A 20325-nucleotide genomic window follows, 5' to 3' on the forward strand; every position below is an offset into this window, starting at 1 on the left:
GATATAAATCAGGCCTGGTCATAGTATATGATCTTTTAAATATTTTGCTGAAGGCTCTCTGGAAATATTTTATTAATTATTTTTTGTGTTGATATTTGTTAGAGATATTAGTCTATACTTTCATTCCTTTTATTTTTACTTCCTATTTTAAGTATCAAGATATTTATATCACAGAAGTAACTTGGTAGTATTTCTTATTTTCCTATTTTTTCCTAAAATTTAACATAATACTGGAATTAATTGTTCTTTTAATAGTTTTTAGAATTATTAATTCATAGGATCCTGAAGTGGTGGTTGTTGTGTTTTTAACTTGAGTAATCATTTCTGACTTTTTTAGTGTCTTTTTCTGAGGTTGTATTTAAATTCTCTATTTCTTGTTCTGTTAACCTGGGTATTTTATTTTATTTTCAAGTATTTGTATTTTTCATTTATTATCACTTATATTATAACATTTCTAATAATTAATTTTATTTCTTCTCCGTTTGTTGTGAATTCTTTTGTATTTCCAATATTGGAAATTTGGGTTTATTCTTTTTTAAAATCAGATTAGTTGATAGTTTAAATATTTCATAGATTTGATGCTTTTATTGTTTTTATTTTATTTTGTCTTTTTGTTGTTGGTGGTGGTTTGTTTTGGTTTTTTGGCGGGGGGGGGGGGGGAAGGAGGGAGACAATGAGGGTTACATGACTTACCCAGGGTCACACAGGTAGTAAGTATCAAGTGTCTGAGGTCGGATTTGGACTCAGGTCTTCCTGAATCCAGGGTCAGTGCTTTATCCACTGAGCCACCTAGCTGCCCCCTTGTTTTGTTTTGTTTTCAGAAGACTGCCTCCTAATTTTATTTGTAAATCATGGTCTTTTGGCCTTCAGTTTTGTTTCTTTGATTTTCAGGATTTCTATTTACTATTTAGTTTGGTTTTCTATTTGTTGCTTTTCTAGTTCTTTTAGTTGTATGCCCAATTCACTGATGTGTTATTCTCTTTAACTGAAGAAAATGCTTTAAGGATGTCAATTTCTCCTGCTTGTATCCCAAAAGATTTGTCATATCATCTTATTGTCATTTTCTTTGATGAAATTATCTCTTATTTCTATGCTTTCTTCTTCAATTTACCAATTCTTTAGAATCAAATTAATTGGTCTGTATTTCAGTTTGAATCCTTTCTTCAATGACCTTTTACTGATTTTAATTTTATTTTGTTGTGGTAAGTAAAGGATGTTTAATATTTCTGCATTTGCTTCTTGTTGTTGTTCTTGTTGTTCAGTCGTTCATTTATATCTGACTCTTCATGACCCCATGGATCACAGGACACCAGGCCCTCCTATCCTTCACTATCTCCCAAAATCTGTCCAACCTCATATTCACTGCTTCCATTACACTATTTATCTATCTCATCCTTTACTGTCCCCTTCTCCCTTTGCCTTCTATCTTTTCCAACATCAGAGTCTTTGCCAATAAGTCCTGACTTCTCATTATGTGGCCAAAGTATTTGAGCTTCAGCTTCAGCATTTGACCTTCCAAAGAATAGTCTGAATTAATTTCTTTAAGTATTAACCGATTTGATCTCTTTGCTGTCTAAGGAACTCTCAAAAGTCTTCTCGAGAACCACAATTCAAAAGCATAAATTTTGCAGCCCTCAGCTTTCCTTATAGTCTAATTCTCACAGTCATACATTGCTACTGGAAAAACCATAGTTTTTGGACCCTGGTCCATAGCATATGGATCATTGTCAGCAAGGTGATATCTCTGCTTTTTAATATCCTGTCCAAATTTGCCATACCTTTTCTTCTAAGGAGCAAGAAACTGCCTTTGCTTATCAGGTTTTTATATTCTAATACATGGATAATTTTTATGAAGAAATATGTGCATTCCTTTATATTTCCATTCTGTAATTAAATATGTTATATTTAACTTTTCTGAAGTTCTTTTCAGGTCCTTAACTTCATTCTTGTTTGTTAGATTTGTCTAGGTCCCACCAGGATTACATTGAGGTCCCCAACCATTATAATTTTAAGTTCTATGTTTCCCTGAAAAATAGTTAACATTTCCTTTCAGTATTTAGATGCTATGGCATTCAGTGCATATGTATTAAGTATTAGTATTATTTCTTTATTAATTGTGCCTTAAAGCATAATGTAGTTTCCCTTTTTATATCTTTAGATCAGATTTATCTTTACTGTTTCCTTGTCTAAAAGCATGATTAGTACCCTTATTGAGTTTTTGGTTTTTTTAGTTCACTTGAAGCATGATAAGTTCTGGTGCAATCACTTATTTTAGATCTATGAATTTTTCATCTTTTAAAATATAGTTCTTGTAAACAACATATTATTAAATTCTGCTTTTTAATCCATTTTGCTATCCACTTCTATTTTATAGGTGAATTCATCCTATTCGTGTTCATGGTTATGATTCTTAATTGTGTGTTTCCCTCTAACATATCCTCTTTTTTTTTCCTTTTTAAAAAAATTTATTTGGTCCCATGACCCTCCCTCACAAGAAAAGGAAAGGAAGAAAAGGAATGTGATCAACACCAGTGATCTGAAATTAACATGATCTGTTTCCACTCCATTGACCCTCTTCTCTTCCCCTCACCTACACCAGTCACTGGTTTTACTTTCTGTTTTTCCTTTTAATCCCCTCTTTGTGATTCACCTTCTGAGGTAGAAGTTTGCTTTGTGATTATTCCTTTCCCAGCTTTACCCTCCATCTTAAACTTTTCTCCCCTTTCCCTTTGGAGTTTAATATCTTACTCTGCGTGCATTTATGTGTATGTTCAACTCTCCTTTGACCTGCTCAGATAAGACTTTGATTCCTTTGATACTTGATCCCCCAACTCTTCCTTTACACATACTCTTCTTCTCATGTACCCTAATTATTAGTCATTGTAAGTCCCACTCCTTTCTTTTTCATTTCCTCCCAGTATACTCTTTTTTACCTTTCTTTTTTCCCCTCTCAAGACCATGAAAACAGAACAAAACCATCCCTAGACCCTCTGATTATCTTATTAATTCCTTCTGTGATCCTTGAAGGCATTAGGATTTTGAAGGGACATTTGTTTCTTTTCCTCCATTTAAATTATAAATATTTCATCAACATTTAGTCCCTTCCAATTCTTGAAATGTTTTTACCTTTCTTGGGGCAGCTAAATGGCACTACTAGATAAAGTACTGGGCCTAAAGTCAGGAAGACTCATATTCCTGAGTTCAAATCTGACCTCAGCCACTTACTAGCTGTGTGATCCTGGGCAAGTCATTTAACCCTATTTCCCTCAGTTACCTTACCTGTAAAATGAGCTAGAGAAGGAACTGTAAAACCATTCCAGTATCTTTGCCAAGAAAACCACAAATGGGGTGATGAAGAATCAGACATGACTGAAACTCAATGAGAACAAGAAGTTTACCTTTCTAGGTTTCTCTTGATTCCTATATTTGTAATTCAAAGTTTCTATAATTCCTCCTGGCCTACTCTCTGCTCCGCTATATTTCCACCTCAGCTGCATTGCAAGCTCCCTTCCCCTCACCCAGCTCCTGAGGATGACTCTTCTTTTTGGCCTTGATATATGTTTCTTTGAGAGTAAGGACAATCTTGTTTTCTTGAGTTTTTGGTTTTGGTTTTCATCCTTAGAAGTTAGTAATGTGCCCTCTATCTTCCCCTTCCCATTCCTTCAAAACTCAGCTCAGATGCTACCTTCTACATTAATCCTTTCCTGATAGCCCTAATTGCCTATGCCCTCTCCACAAAATTACCATGTAACTACTTTATATATATTTTTATATGCTTACACATGTATGTGTTCTCTTCCCTGACAGACTATAAGTTCTTGTTTGTTTGGTTTTTAGTGAGGCAATTGGGGTTAAGTGACTTGCCCAGGGTCACACAGCTAGTAAGTGTTAAGTGTCTGAGGCTGGATTTGAACTCAGGTCCTCCTGACTCCAGGGCCAGTGCTCTATCCACTGCACCACCTAGCTGCCCCAGACTATAAGTTCTTTAAGAGCCAGGACTTGGACCTTTGTCTTTGTATGTTCAACAATGAGCATGGTGGCTAGCACACAGTTGGTATTTGATAAAGAACTACCTTTTGATTGAGTGATTGATTGAGGAGAGGGCAAGAGAGGAAACATGGTAAATACAAAGGAAAAGAAATCATATAGTATGACCTATGAATGGAAACTTTTGAGTTGGGCACTGTGCTATGGTGGAAAGCATTTTGGTGTTGGAGTCAGGAGACCTGGTTTTGGATCTTTCCACTGATATGAGGCAGTTATGTGATCCCAGACATTTCACACGATCTCTTTGTCTCAATTTCCTTTCTTTAAAATAAGTAATAATAGGGGCAGCTAGATGGCACAGTGGATAGAGCACTGGCCTTGGAGTCAGGAGTACCTGAGTTCAAATCCAGCCTCAGACACTTAACACTTACTAGCTGTGTGACCCTGGGTAAGTCACTTAACCCCAATTGCCTCACTAAAAAAAAAAAAAAAAAAGAAAAAGTAATAATACTCACACTACTTAGCTCATAGGGTCATTGGTAAAGTGTTTTTATAAACCTTCATGTGCTGTAGAAATGTAAGTTGTTATTATTGGAGTACTTATCAGAAGCTATATTTCTGTCCCTACTCTCCTTCCTGGGGGAAATTGGATCTGGGAATAAATTTTCACATCTATAGAGTGAAGTGATAGAATTTGGTGACTTCAAAGGCCCCTGCCATCTTTAAATTCATTATTTTTTGATCCATACCCAGCGCAAGAAAAATAAAGCTAGGACTCAGTCTCTTCATCGGTAAAGAACTGAGAAGACTAGGGGAGTAGGTGAACTCTAACATCCCTTCCAAGATCGAACATTCTGTGATCCAGGTAAGTTTGCTTGGTTGGAAGGCTCTCCTCCTCTGTAAAGTCTTAACTGATCTTCCCAGCTAAAAATGACTTCTTTATTATTTTTATCTCATAGAACTTTGTATTCTCGTGCATTTATCCAAGTCTGGCTTGTATTACAGGGTTTTGTATAATCCCACTCCCTTCCTCCAGTATATTGTCAGCTCTTTGAAGGCAGAGACCTGTTAACTTATCTTTGTACCTCCCTCAGTGCCTAACCCAGTGTCTATACAATAGAAGGCACTTAATAAATACTTGTGGAGTGAATAAGAGACTGCTATTTATTAGTTATATTAATTCGGGCAAGTCACATCACCTTATCGTGCCTCAGTTTCCTCATCTGTCAAGTTTAGTAGCTAAGGATTGTTCAAATTCATGAAGCACTTTCTTTACCCCTACCCTGTGAGGTTTACAGATGAGGAAAATGAGGTGGGGGCAGCGACCGAAGTCTAAAGTATAAGGAGGCTGTTTTAAGCACCCCACTGCTGACATTCCTGACCTCTTGAATGCATCAAGACAGATGTGAATGTCCTGCCTATCCCCATCCTGACAGTAACCCTGACCCCTAACAAAAGCCAAGGGGATGCCTGCCTCCGGAAGCCCTGACATCCTGCATTCTGCTGAACCCACAACGTGTCAAGTCTCCCGTCCCAGGCAAGCACATAGGCGGGGGTTGAGTTACCGGCCCCACAGCTGAAAATAGCCCTCCCCTCCGAGAAGGCTGCATGGGCTACGTGTCCACAGGGAGGGGAGGTGGGAGGGAAAGGCAGCTAAAAAGACCCAGAATCCAGAGATAAAGGGCTTGGGCGGCCACAAATCCGGATGTGTCGGCAGGCTCCCGGAGCCCCAAACACGGTGGGCTGGTCTGTGTTGTTGGCTTCATGGAGGTGAGTGGGAACCAGGATGTTTTCTGTACAATGTGGGCTGCGTGACAAGCCCCAGTCATCCTGAAAGGGAGGGTCTGGGATGCTCCAGACAATGCCTGAGCTCCAACCCAGCCGCGTGCTCCCCAAGCATTTCGTTCCTGGAATCCCAGAATTCTTGGCAGCTTTGCCTTTTCATCATCCATAGGCAAGCTCCCAGCATGGCCTGAAAAGACAAAGTTCCATCCAGAAGGCTAGGAAAAATCCCAGGATTCCAGACCTCTGGTTTCGAGGCGCTGGAGCTGCTCCTGCTGCTTCTCTCTCTCTCTCTCTCTCTCTCTCTCTCTCTCTCTCTCTCTCTCTCTCTCTCTCTCTCTCTCTCTCTCTCTCTCACACACACACACACACACACACACACACACACACACACACACACACACACACACACCTGTGAAAAAACAAAAATAAAAAATTACCTACTCCCCTTCTCTCTCCCCCACCTCTAGTCCTGTGAATAATAATCAATTAGCACCACGCTGAGGAGAATGCGATCCAGTTGTACCTTACATCTCTCTCCTGTATCCATTAATCAATCAGTACACATTTATTTTGTTGTTTAATCATTTTCCATCATGTCTGACTTTTGCTGACCCCTTTGGAGGTTTTCTTGGCAGATACTGGAATGGCTTGGCATTTCTTTCTCCAACTCATTTTACAGATAAGGAAACAGAGACAAACAAGGTAAAATGACTTGACAGCAAGTGTCTGAAGCAAGATTTGAACTCAGATCTTTCTGACTCCAAACCAAGCTCCCTATCCATGCTAGCCACCTAGCTACCTAAACATTTATTAAGTCCCCACTATATGCCAGGCACTGTTCTAGGAACTGGAGGTACAAAGATGAAGCAGTGCCTGCCCCCAAGACACTTATATTTTATGGGGGAGACAACGCATACCCACATTAGTAGATGCGAAAAAAACAAAACAAAACAAATACACTCTAAAAGTATACAAGTTTGTTTTTTGTTTTTTAATCAATCAAAAGAACTACAAGAGTACTGGAGTAATGAAGAAAGAGGTACAAGATGTAATAATAAATAAAATGAGAGCTATGGAAAAAATGAATGAGGAAAATCAAGAGCTTAGAACAGAAGGTGGTAAAACTTATCCAAGAAATGAACTCCTTGAAAATTAAAATGACCCTAACAGAAAGCAATAGTTCAATGAAACAACAAGAAATATTAAAACAAAATCAAAAGATTAAAAAAGAAGAAAATACAAGCTATGTAATATCAAACACAACTCTCCTGATAAACAGTTATGTAGCCCCATTTAAAAAGAGAGAAAAGGAAAACCAAATTGTCAGAATCAAAGGTTAAAAAGTCATAAAATTGAAGATGAAGTAAACTATCAGAAACTATTTTGCCTAATTATATACCAAAATAAACTAAATGGATGAATATTTATAAAACTATAAAATGCCAAGGTTAAAAGAAGAATTTGAGAATTTAAGTCACTCACTTTCAGAAAAAGAAATTGAATAGGGCATTAATGAACTCCAAAGAAATAACTTATAGGACCAGATGCATTGACATGTGAATTCTATCAAACCTTCAAAGAACAATTAAGTCCAATGTTTACCTAAACCAGGCAGAGACAACAGAAATGAAAACAAATACTCATAATGAATACTGAAGCAAAAACACTAAAATATTAGCAGACCACAACTTAAGATAATAAGCTCTTACTATGTTAGACTTACATCAGAAATAAAATTAATAAAAACACATCATTTTATCATAGCTTCTGCGAAAGCTTGTGATAAAATTCAACACCTGTTTGTATTAAAAACATGAAAAAACTATCTATTTAAAATCAAGAGCCAACATCATATTTAAGGGGAAAAGGCTAACATCTTTTCTCAATAAAATCAGAAGTTATACAAGAATGTGCATTATCATCACTATTATCTGGTATATTTCTAGAAATGCTAGCTATAGCATTTAAGATAAGAAAAATAAATTGAGAGAATAAGCATAAGTGAGGAAGAAACAAAATTATTATTTTAAGTACATATGATGATTTATTTAGAAAAACCTCTTCAACTAAAAAATTGAAATAATAACTTCAGCAAAATAACATATAAATAAACCCATATAAACAACTAGTTTTCTATATATCACCAAGGAAATCCAACATGAAGAGATAGAGAAATTTCTTCAAAATAACCATGGAATATAGTTTACGAGTCAGTGGACTCCTACCAAGACACACACAGGAACCATAATATGATACAACCACAAATCATTTTCAGCAAATATAAAGACCTAAATATTTGGAAAATATTAATTTCTCAAGGATTGGCTGAGCCAATATATAATTAAAATGACCATAGTATCTAAGTCAATTTACTTATTCAGTACTATATCAATCAAACTAATAAAATAATTACTTTATGGAGCTAGAAAAACAAAACCAATTCATCGAGAACACCTAAAGATCAAGAAAGAAAATAATGTAGGAAAATATGGAAAGTAAAAACATCACAAACTATATTGCAAACCAGTAATCATCAAAACAATTTGGTACTGGTTAAAAAATAAAGAGGTTGATAAACCCCAGACTCCAGCTACTGAATTTAGGATTCACTCTTTGACAAAAACTTCTGGGAAAATTGGAAAGCAGTCTGGTAGAAACTTGGCTTAGACCAACATTTCATATCATCTGTCAAAATAAGCTCCAAACAGACACAAGGCTTTAAAATAAAAGATTATATAATAAATAAATTAGAAGAGTGAGGAAAAATTATCTCTCACCACTAAAGATAAAAGATAAAATGGATAATTTAGATTACATAAAATTTAAAAAATTTTGTACAAACAAAAGCAAGACAGTTATAATTAGAGATTAAATGGGGGAAAATCCTTAAAGTAGGGTTTTCTGATAAAGATATAATAAGATATGTAATCATAAGTAATATGATATGAATTTATAAGAACAAGAGTCATTCTCCAATAAATAACTGGTCAAAGAATATAAACAGACAACTTGCAAATAAAGAGATCTAAGTTATCAACAGCCAAATTTTTTTAAAAATGCTTTACATCACTAAAACTTAGAGAAATGCAATTTAAACTCTAAGGTTCCACCTCACAAATACTGATCTAGTATTGTTGGAGCTATGAATTGATCTTAGTCATTCTAGAAAGCAATTTGGAATTATATCCCAAAAGTTACTAAATTGTGTATATACCCTTTGACCTATTGATAGCCCCACTAGTCTTACAACCTAAAGAGAACAAAAGAGGAAAAGGGCTCATATGTAAATATGTGTATGTATGCATACATATATATGCATACACACACACACACACACACATACATAGCTGCCCCTAACTTCAAAAATTAAAACAACTTTGAAAGATTTAAGAACTCTGATTAATGCAATGAATACCCAGGATCCCAGAAGGCTTAATGATAAAGCATGACACCCATCTCCTGGTAAAGAGATTATTGACTCAAGATGCAGAATGAGACATATATTTTTGGACCCAGCCCATGTGGGAATTTATCTTGTTGACTAGGCATATTTGTTACAATATTGTGTTTTTATTTATATTTGGTGGACATGGGAGTGAGAATTGGCAATAAGTTCCCTCAAAAAAACAAACAAACAGGGGGCAGCTAGGTGGCGCAGTAGATAAAGTACCAGCCCTGGATTCAGGAGGAACTGAGTTCAAATCCAGCCTCAGACATTTACTAGCTGTGTGATCCTGGGCAAGTCACTTAACCCTCATTGCTCCACAAAAAAACAAACAAACATGTAGCACTTTCTCCAAAGCCATTTCCCCATTGACAGGTTAAGTCTCCTTTACACCTCTCAAAAGGTGTCCACAATTCCTATGCAGGGTTCTAGGGATAACCCTGAGGAAGAGAGGTTTCTAGTACCGTTACTACTGAGCCCTTACCAGTATGTTTCCCTTTCATTCATTATTAGCCAGTAGACTCAATTAGCTTTTAGCAAAGATATTTACTAAATGTGGTGTAGTAAGAACAGTCAGTTTGAAACATTTCCTGACACAGCTAGGTGGCACAGTGGATAAAGCACTGGCCTTGGATTCAGGAGGACCTGAGTTCAAATCTGGCCTCAGACACTTAACACTTACTAGCTGTGTGACCCTGGGCAAGTCACTTAACCCCAATTGCCTCACCACAAAAAAAAACAAAAACAAAAACCATTTCCTGAAGGGTGGGGGTAGAAATGAGGGTAAAAGCATCAGGCATACTCTCCCATAAGCATACACATACACATACACATACAGCAGCTTAAACAGAAAGTACAAAGGTAATGGGCCACGTGTGTAGGGAAAATGTGTGGCAAAGTAGTACTTTGCAAGTCTTGACACTGGGAGGTTTTTTCTCTTTATAGAATCCTCATGGTGTTCACCTTAAGTTCTTAAGCATTTGCTGCCCTCTGAATGTCATGCTCTTATAGAGCCTGTAGCTGACACTTCTCCTCTGTCACACCTTCTAAGGTGTCTTTCAATATCTAGTTTGACACTGCTACAGACTCAGAATGGACAATGCTACTAATAGTGATAGGAACTACAAATCTTCCAACCTTATGAAATTTATGAGGCCATCACCTGGTAATGGCAGGTGGGAGTTGGGGGGAAGAGGAGGGAGAAAGAGAAAGAAGCTTTTCCCCAACCCCTCCCCTCTCTCCACTCCCAAAGACAATTCCCTCTTTGGAATCTTTCAACATGGGTTCAAAATCCTCTTGACTGACTGATTTTTTTTAATATCTGACCCAAAAAGTATGTTTGACTTTTCTTCAGCCAATTAAAATATTTCCATCATCTGCCTTTATCCAACAATCAAAGCAATTATTCCCTTCAAATTGAATGTAGACTTGTTTGTACCTGATTTACACTTTTTAAAAAATTTTATTTATTTATTTAGAATTTTCCCCAAATTACATGATTTACATTTTTGATTGACTGATTCAATAATGCTGCATGGGGGAAGTATACAGGCTGCTCTAAAGATAAGCTATATCATCAAATATTAAAGCACACTTAAAAGCTAAAACTCCCAAACAAACATAAGGGAGAATTGATATTACTCTCATATTCTATAATGAAAGTGGAATTGGTCTCTATTATATGTCAGATCTGGTTCAGGATGAGCATCATGCTTTCCTACTATTAAATACTTATTATCTAGTAAATACTTATTTTCCATTTAGAATTTCTGCCAGTGTATATACTAAAGGATGTGACCTACAGCTTTTCTACGTATCACAATCAGACCCATAGACATTCTTCCTTAACCTGGTTTTTCCTCTGATGTTAGTTAGACTACTTTCTTTTCAGTGGTTATCCATCAATGTTCTTGGGCTTGAAGCACAGTATCAACCACAAACAGGAAACATCTCGAGGACCTTATAGGGAATCCCTTTTCACCTTGGACTCTGTGATGGATCTCCTCCATGGCAGTGGTAAACACTCTTGGTATGACAACTACCATTCCCTCCTCACTCCATGCCCCCAGACCCTGCCCCCATCACCTTACAAGGAGAAATAACATACATAAGGTAGTTTGGAGCAGGGAGGGATACTTTACTATAGAAAATTTCAGGCTTGGTGAGTAGGGCCATGGGGAAGCTGATTCCACACACACACCATCCAGGAACAATGGAAGGATTATTTTATTCAAGGTTAGAGCTTGGGGAGAATAGAGAAGAAAAGGCAAGGAGGTGTAGAGGAGTTGGCTACAGACTAGGGAGTGGAGTGAAACATGACTAGAGCTTTCCTGAAATAGTGTCCCAAGAGAGGCAGTTACCATAAGTAGAATGAAGATTCCCAGGACCTAAGTTCTTTCTAGAGCACGGTAACACCATGTGGGCGGTAAGGCAGGTGGTGAGAAAGCTGTGCTAGAGATGGCCATGGGTGGTACTTTAGAGGACCCAGCCCATGGAGGAACTAATTTAACCTTCCGATAGCTGAAGAGCCCTATAGTTATACCAGCTATTGAAAGACTGGTGAATCATACATGACCTAGAACCTGAAACTTTGAGTTCACATGGACCAGGTACAACATAGTTCTGTGAGAAGAGGGTTAATCTGGAATGAGAGGAATTAGGTTCAAATCCAATGCTTCTGCTCAATCCTTATGTGATCTTGGGGAAAATCATTTAAAGCAATTTGAGTCTCATTTTCCTTATCTGTAAAAAAAAATGTGTGTGTGTATTAAATCATAGTAGAAATATTAACTGTTCATGGTAGCTCCTGGGTAGGCCATAAAAATGACAAAATTACCTAAACTAATTTACTTATTCAGTGCCATATTAACCAAACTACCAAAAGATTACTTTATACAGCAAGAAAAAATAATTCATTGGGGGAAGCTAGGTGGTGCAGTGGATAGAGCACTGGCCCTGGAGTCAGGAGGACCTGAGTTCAAATCCGGCCTCAGACACTTAACAATTACTAGCTGTGTGACCCTGGGCAAGTCACTTAACCCCAATTGCCTCACCAAAAAATAAAAAAGAATTCATTGGGAGGAACAAAAGGTAAAGCATTTCACAAGAAATAATGAAAAAAAAGTAGAAAGTAAGGGAGATCAGCAATACCAGATCTCTAACTATACTACAAAGTGATAATAATTAAAATGATTTGCTACTGGTTAAAATATATAAGTGGAACAGATGTGTTATACAATGTATGGGAGGAAATGAGCACAGCAGTAGCATAGTGTTCAATAAACCCAAAGATCCCAACTACTGGGGTAAGTCCTCACTATTTGACAAAAACTGATGGGAAAACTAAAAAGCAATCTGGCAGAAATTAGGTTGTGATGTGATATAAAAAGTCACGTCACAAAAAAATGAGAGGAGCACAGAAGAAATTACCATTCACGATTATGGATAAGGAAAGAATTTATGACCAAGCAAGGAATAAGGAGGATCACGTATGATAAAAGGGACAATTCTGATTGGTTACATAAAACAAAAAAGGTCTTGTATAAATAAAACTAATGCAGCTAAAATTTGGAGAGAAAATAGGTAACTAAAGAAAAACCTTTGCATCAATATAAACATCTCATTTCTGAGATACATAAAGAATCCATTTAAATTTGTAAGAAGAACCATTCCCCAATTGATAAATGATTAAAAGATATTAACAAGGGGCGGCTAGGTGGTGCAGTGGATAAAGCACCAGCCCTGGATTCAGGAGTACCTGAGTTCAAATCCAACCTCAGACACTTGACACTTACTAGCTGTGTGACCCTGGGCAAGTCACTTAACCCCCATCGCCCTGCAAAAAAAACCAACAAAAACCAAAAAGATATTAACAAGCAGTTTTCGAAGGGAAAAAAAAGGGATTGTCTCTGCTCCAAATCATTAATAATTAGAGAAACATACATTAAAGTGAGGGTCATCCTCTCACCTATCATATTGGTAAGAAAATAAAAGAAAAATGAGAATGGTAACAGTGTGAACTGGTCTATCCCTTATGGAAAGTAATTTGAATCTATGCCCCAAAATTTATTAAAATGTGTATACCTCGGGGAAGCTAGGTGGCGAAGTGGATAAAGCAGCGGCTCTGGATTCAGGAGTACCTGAGTTCAAATCTGGCCTTAGATACTTGACTGTGTAATTCTGGGCAAGTCACTTAACCATCATTGCCCCACAAAAAAAAAAAAAGTGTATACCTTTTGACACAGCAATGCCATCACTGGGGCCTTTAAAGAAAGTGGAAAAGGATACATACAAAAATATAGCAATTCTTTTTGTATTTGCAAGGACCTGGAAACAAAAGAGACATGCATCAGTTGGGGAATGGCTGAACAAGTTATGCTATATAAATATATAAACGAATATTCTTGTGCCATTAGAAAGGACAGAAAGGACAGTTTCTGAGAAAACTGGGAAGGTATGTGAACTGACATACAAGTGATGTAACCAGAACAAGAAGATCAGTTTATAAAAATTACAACATTGTAAAGATAAACAACTTTGAAAAGGCTTAAGAATTCTTTTTTCTTTTTTTTTTTGGTGAGGCAATTTGGGGTAAGTGGACTTGGCCAGGGTCACACAGCTAGGAAAGTGTCACGTGTCTGAGGTCGGATTTGAACTCAGGTCCTCCTGTCTCTAGGGCCAGTGCTCTATTCACTGCACCACCTAGCTGCCCCAGGCTTAAGAATTCTGATTAAAGTAGTGATCAGTTAGAGTTTCAAAGAACAATTTTTGCCGAGGGAAGAAGAGGTAGAGGAAGAAAAAATAAATACCTTTTAATTGAAAAATATAAAATTTAAAAAATATTTTAAAAGAGAAGGGTCTCTAATATCCCTTCAAGCTCTAAATGTATCATCTTATGATCCACTCTTGGGAACTCACAAATCATCATTCTTGACTCATTTGCCCACAGAACATAGCCCTGCCAGACTATACCAGAATGAAGCATACGACATTAAAGCAAAAAAAAAAAAAATCTTTATTCAAAATAGGATAGCTAGGTTAACCAGACAAATCAACTTAAGTAGCCCCATCCTCAGCACTCAGGAGACATTCTCCTGTGGCTGAAGCTTCCAGAAACCTAGGTACTAGGGGATCCAGTATGAAAACACTAACACTGAACTTATGTTTGCACCCGGCATCTCCAGTGTACTTTTGGCACAGTTTGCTTGCTCTTGGGTTAGGAGAGCATTTATTAACCTAATCTATCAAGATTAGAATGTTTTTTAATATCTCCAACATTTTGTACAAAGTATGGTATATATTAAGCCCTTAAATGTGTTTTTCATACATTGAGTCATTCATTCATTCTGATCTTCAAATAAAAACACTGTGTCGTAGAATGAGAAATATTTGTAGTGGGAATTATACTGTATTTGGAGTCAGAAGACCTGGGTTTGAATCTCAGCTTTGCTACTTATTTGTCTTATGATCTTGGGTAAGTCAAGTCACTTTTGTGTATCTCAGTTTCCACATTTGTAAAATGACGGGGTCAGGCTATACAAAATGAACTCTTAAATTGCCTCAAATTTTAAATCCTGTGATTCTCTTCTAATGAATAAGACAGGGACTAATTTTTTTCTTTCTTTTTATCCCCAACTCTTGGCACAGTACCTGGTAAGTGGCGAATAAATGCTTGTTGACTGACTGACTGACAGATTTCCCCCACATAGCAAACTAGGCAAACTCCTAGGATGCCAGGCCACTGGGCAGAGTTCCCAGAACAAGCTAGTTGCCATTGCTCTCTTCCTTATCCCACTCCATAAAAGGTCAGACTCCCTCATAAGCCACTAGACTTTAGTTCCCTCTTGAGGAGTCCCACAGTGAACCCAGGAGATCCTAGTATCAAGTCTCCCTATGCTTACCTCATGGCTGTACTTGGAATAAGTTTCAGTGACTCCTGAATAGGAACAAATCAGATTGTTTGCATCTTGCTGTTTTTACAACTTCCAGCTTCATGCACCCCTTGGAGGTCAGGAAGTGGTTCCCATCACCACATTGAGTAGCTAACCTGAACTCTGTAAGATGAGTGCCCTCTAGATGCAAAGAACAGGAATAGACATACATCTCTGGCCTGTAACCTCACAGGACTGTAGAATTTCAACCTGGAAAGGCCTTTTGACATCATCTGGAAAAGAGTATAAAGGGATGTTGACACCAAAGGGTTTGATAACTGTTGCGCCCTATTATCTTACACCACATTTGGGGGCTCAAGGAAAAGGTTTATTGATGGTATAGGGGCACTCAAAGGAATAATACACTGTCAATTTAAGTCATGAGATGGAAACCAAAGGTTTTTCAAAGGCCCATTTATATATTAATTGTACAACAGAATGAAAAAGTCCTCTTGGAGAAAGAGAACAAAGGAAGGTGGAGCGGCGAGAATTCTGTGCTATAGGATCCTAGTTCTAGTGAGGTGCTGGCATTCGATTTGTGTTCTGTCACTATGAGAGACTCTTGAGCACTGGGGTTGTCTAGCGATTATATCTAAGACCAAGAGCCTGGAGACCTGGGGCTATATTCCCATTGTACCACTCATTCGCCATCTAACCACAGACAAATCACTGAATATTTATAGTTGTCTGATGCATAAAACACAGATAATATGGATATCTAATCCACCTGAGATCAAGGAGTTGTACCAGATAACAGTAATGATCATGAAAAGCATAACTTCCTTCATATAACACTTCAAGGCAGGGGTGTAACACAGCCTGCTGCTGTAACACTCTGAATGTTGCCCAAACCACATTAAAATACAATGGAGAAATGTTTAATAAAATAAATAAAAATACAGTTTGGTTGTCATTCAGTTGTCTGACTCATCATGATCCCATGGGCTATACTGGCATACTTTCTTAGCAAAGATACTGGAGTGTGTTGCCATTTCCTTTTCCAGTAGACTAAGGCAAAGAGAAGTGACTTGCCCAGGGTCTCATAGCTAGTGAGTGTCTGAGGCTGGATTTAAACTCAGTTCTTCCCGAATCTGGGCCCAATACTCTACCCACTGAGCCACCTAGCTGCCTAAAAATACAATAGATCATAGATAATGTGGTTTTCTAAGTTATGTACACTGTAGGAATCCTTACATAAGGTTTAGTGTCCTCATTTCTGTCTGACACTATTGCTTTAAATTATAGAACATGCATTTGCCATCCTTCCCATCTCAGCTCCATTTGAATTCAACCAAGCATTCTTATACTCATTTTATAGATGTGCCCAGAGTCACAATGCTGGTAAATGGGTAAAACCTGAATTAAAAACTCATGTCTCCTGACTTAAGTCTAGAGCCTTTTCTATTTGTCTATGAGATATGTCCTTGGGCAGCTAAGTGGCACAGTAGATAAAGCACCAATCCTAGAATCTGGAAGACCTGAGTTCAAATCTGACCTAAGAGATTTAGTACCTGGGCAGGTCATTTAACCCCAATTACCTCCCAAAAAGAAAAAAAAAAACCAGTAAACTATATTTCTATATGAAATTACCTGTGAATTGGGGTAGCATGAACGAGTATTTTTTCAGGATCTGACCACTTCTGGTTAAGAATCTAGAAATTTTAAATTGGAGGGGGTGGGGAGTCACTAAGAAAATACATCATGGAGTTTAGAATGACAGGAATAACCTTTGGGCTTCTTTCATCACTTACTAGGCAGGAAGCCACATAAGGACAGGGTTTCTGCCTTATCTCCCCTAGAACTCAGTACCACACAGAAAGAGTTTAAAACATGTCAGCTGTATCCTATGGCATTCTCCCATATTTCGATTATTTATTCATTAAACATTCAGCGAGTATTTTGTTGTTGTTGTTGTTGTTGTCATTTGTTTTGTTTTTTGGTGAGGCAATTGGGGTTAAGTGACTTGCCCAGGGCCACACAGCTAGTAAGTGTTAAGTGTCTGAGGCCGGATTTGAACTGAGGTCCTCCTGAATCCATGACCAGTGCTCTATCCACTGCGCCACCTAGCTGCCCCCAGCAAGTATTTTTTAAAGCACCTACTTGTGTGCGCACAGAATTCTGCCAGACACTGGGAGAGATCTAAAGTTTGAATAGATATTACGGGAAGGACAGTATGGTTTTGCTACATAGAAAGCTGGTCTCTCTGCCAGGAAGACTTGGGTTCTGAAGCAGACTGGTTGAGTGAGCCTGGGCAAGGTATTTAACCTCTCAGCACCCCAGACAACTCACTCTCTAAGATAAGTCCCAGAGCCAGGACCCATCTGCTCTGGTAAGGGGAGTTCCAAACTCCTAGCTCCCCACATAGATGACATTCTCAGGTCTGATTTTAAAAAAAAATTATAATTTAGTTCCTGCCTTCAAGAAACTTCAGAGTAGGGGAAGATAAGTTTGGGACAATAAGTCAAACAAGGCCACAAGCATTTATTAAGTGTGTATGTGTCAGGAACTATGCCAAGTGCTGAGGACACAGAAAAACCAAACCAAAAAAAACAAAACAAAACAAACCCCAATCCTTGCTCTCTAGGAGTTAGTCTAATAGGAGCAACAATACGAAAACAATCATACACAAATAAATTATGTGTAAGTTAAAATGGGAGAGAATGAGATCATCAATTAAGGGAAATCACCTGGGGGGGGGGATCAGAAAAGGCTTCTTGCAGAAGGTGAGATCTGAGCTGTGATTTGAAGGAAGACAGGAGGTCGGGATGAGGAGGAAGAACACTCTGGACAGGGGAGGACAGCCAGTGAAAATGGCCAGAGGCAGGAGATGATGGAGGAGCAGCAAGGAGTCTGGAGGCTCGGGATCACAGAGTGTGAGGGGGCAAGTAAAGGGTAAGAAGACTGAAATGGTGGGAGGAAGCCGGATTATGAAAGGCTCCGAATGCCAAATAGAGAACCTTACAGTTGATCCTGACGGTGATAAGGAGCCAATGGAGTTTGCTAAATAGGGGGTGGGAGGTGTGAGTGAGTGGCCTGGTCAGACCTACGCTTCAGGAAGATTCGTTTGACCGCTGAGTGGAACATGGATTGGAGTAGGGAGAGATGTGAGACAGGAAGATCGACCAGCGGCTACTGCAATAATCCAGGAGTGAGGGGCAGCTAGGTGGCACAATGGATAGAGCACCAGCCCTGGAGTCAGGAGAACCTGAGTTCAAATCTGGTCTTAGACACTTGACGTTTACTAGCTGTGTGACCTTGGGCAAGTCACTTAACTCCAATTGCCTCACTAAAAAAATAAATAAATAATTGATCCAGGAGTGAGGAGATAAGGGCCTGAACCAGAGGGGTGGCAATGTCCGAGGAGGCATATAGAAGAAAGGTTACAGAGATAAAATAGGCAGGACTTTGACAAAGCATCGAATATGGGGGTAAGGAGGGGAATGAAAATGAAAAGTTTAGGATAAGGCTGAGGTTATGTACCCAAGAGACTAGGTGGTATCCTCAACAGAAATAAGGAAGTTTGACAGAAAAGTTTTGGGACGTGTTGAACTTGAGATGTCTGGTCAATCTGAAACATCTGATAGACAATAAGTCTATTGGACTAGACAATTAGTCTATCAGTTCAGAATTGGAACACAGGAGAAAGACTTGGACTGGACAAGTGGATCTGGGAATCATCAATAGACATTAATGAAATCACAGCCGCTGATGAGGTCAATAAATGACTGTAAAGAAAGAAGAGACAAATACTCGGATCAGAGGCTTGGGGTACATTCAAATTTAGGGGGCATTAGATGGATGGTAATTCAGCAAAAGATACCAACAAGTCATCAAATAGGTGAGAGGGAAGAATCAGAAAGAATAATGTCACAAAAATCTGGAAGAAGAAAATGTCCAGGAAGTGAAGGATTAAATATATCAGAGAGGTCAAGAAGGAGGAGAACTCAGAAAAGACCATCAGATTGGTCATTAAGATATCACTGGTAACTGAAGAGAGCATTTTCAGTTGAGTGATGAGGTCAGAAGCCAGCCTGCAAAGGGCTGAGGTATGAGAGGGAGGAGAGGATGTGGAAGCAACCAATATAGACAGGGTTTGTTTTTCTTTCCTAGAGTTTGGCTGAGGAAAGGAGAGAAATGACAATAACTCTAGGGGATAGTAAGGTCTAGTGAAGGTTTTTTTAAGGAAATAGAAATTAGAGAGAGAGGTATGATTAAGAGGGCAATCTATGGGAGAAGATGAGAGGGGACAGGATCGAGGGTGTATGTAGAACAGATACAAATAAGTATTATATGGGGCAGCTAGGTGGTGCCATGGATAAAACACTGACCCTGGATTCAGGAGGACCTGAGTTCAAATCTGGCCTCAGACACTTGACACTTACTAGCTGTGTGACCCTGGACAAGTCACTTAACCCTCATTGCCCCGCAACAACAAAACAAAACAAAAAAAGTATTATACAAATTAGAATAAGAATGTAAAGGTAGTATAAAGTACAACAAGAAACAATGAGGGAGCAGCAAAGGGAGTGAAATGGCTGCTGGACTCAGAGTTGTGTTGACCTGTATTTAAATTCTAACTCAATCACTTAATGCCCAATGTGTCCATAAGCAATAAAATCCTCTGACTCTCAGTTTCCTCATCTGTTAAATGGAGATAATAATACTACCTTTTAAAGCTTTCATCAACCTTAAATTGGTGGGATTGAAGCTGGACTTTGAAGTTTACCAGGATATCAACAGCGAGAGAGCAGGAAAGTAATTTGCATAGAACAGAGGCTCCCATTGTGTCACCTGTGTTATATTTCTTTCTTTCTTTCTTTCTTTTTTTGCAGGGCAATTGGGGTTAAGTGACTTGCCCAGGGTCACACAGCTAGTAAATGTTAAGTGTCTGAGGCTGGATTTGAACTCAGGTCCTCCTGAATCCATGGCTGGTGCTTTATCCATTGCACTACCTAGCTGCCCCCTTGTGTTATATTTCTATATTCTCCACATTCAACACATCTTGCTCAAATAATTCAGTGCGAGACTCATAGAAAATCAAAGCTGAATAGCATTCCTCATGGAGATCATCGGTCAAGCCCCATTTTTATAGATAGGAAAACTGAGGCCCAGATAGATGAAGCAATGTGACCAAGGATACACAATTAGTGTAGCAGTGTCTTGATTCTTCGCCCTGAA

Source organism: Dromiciops gliroides, chromosome 5 (assembly GCF_019393635.1).
Source record: "Dromiciops gliroides isolate mDroGli1 chromosome 5, mDroGli1.pri, whole genome shotgun sequence".
Lineage (NCBI taxonomy): Eukaryota > Metazoa > Chordata > Mammalia > Microbiotheria > Microbiotheriidae > Dromiciops > Dromiciops gliroides.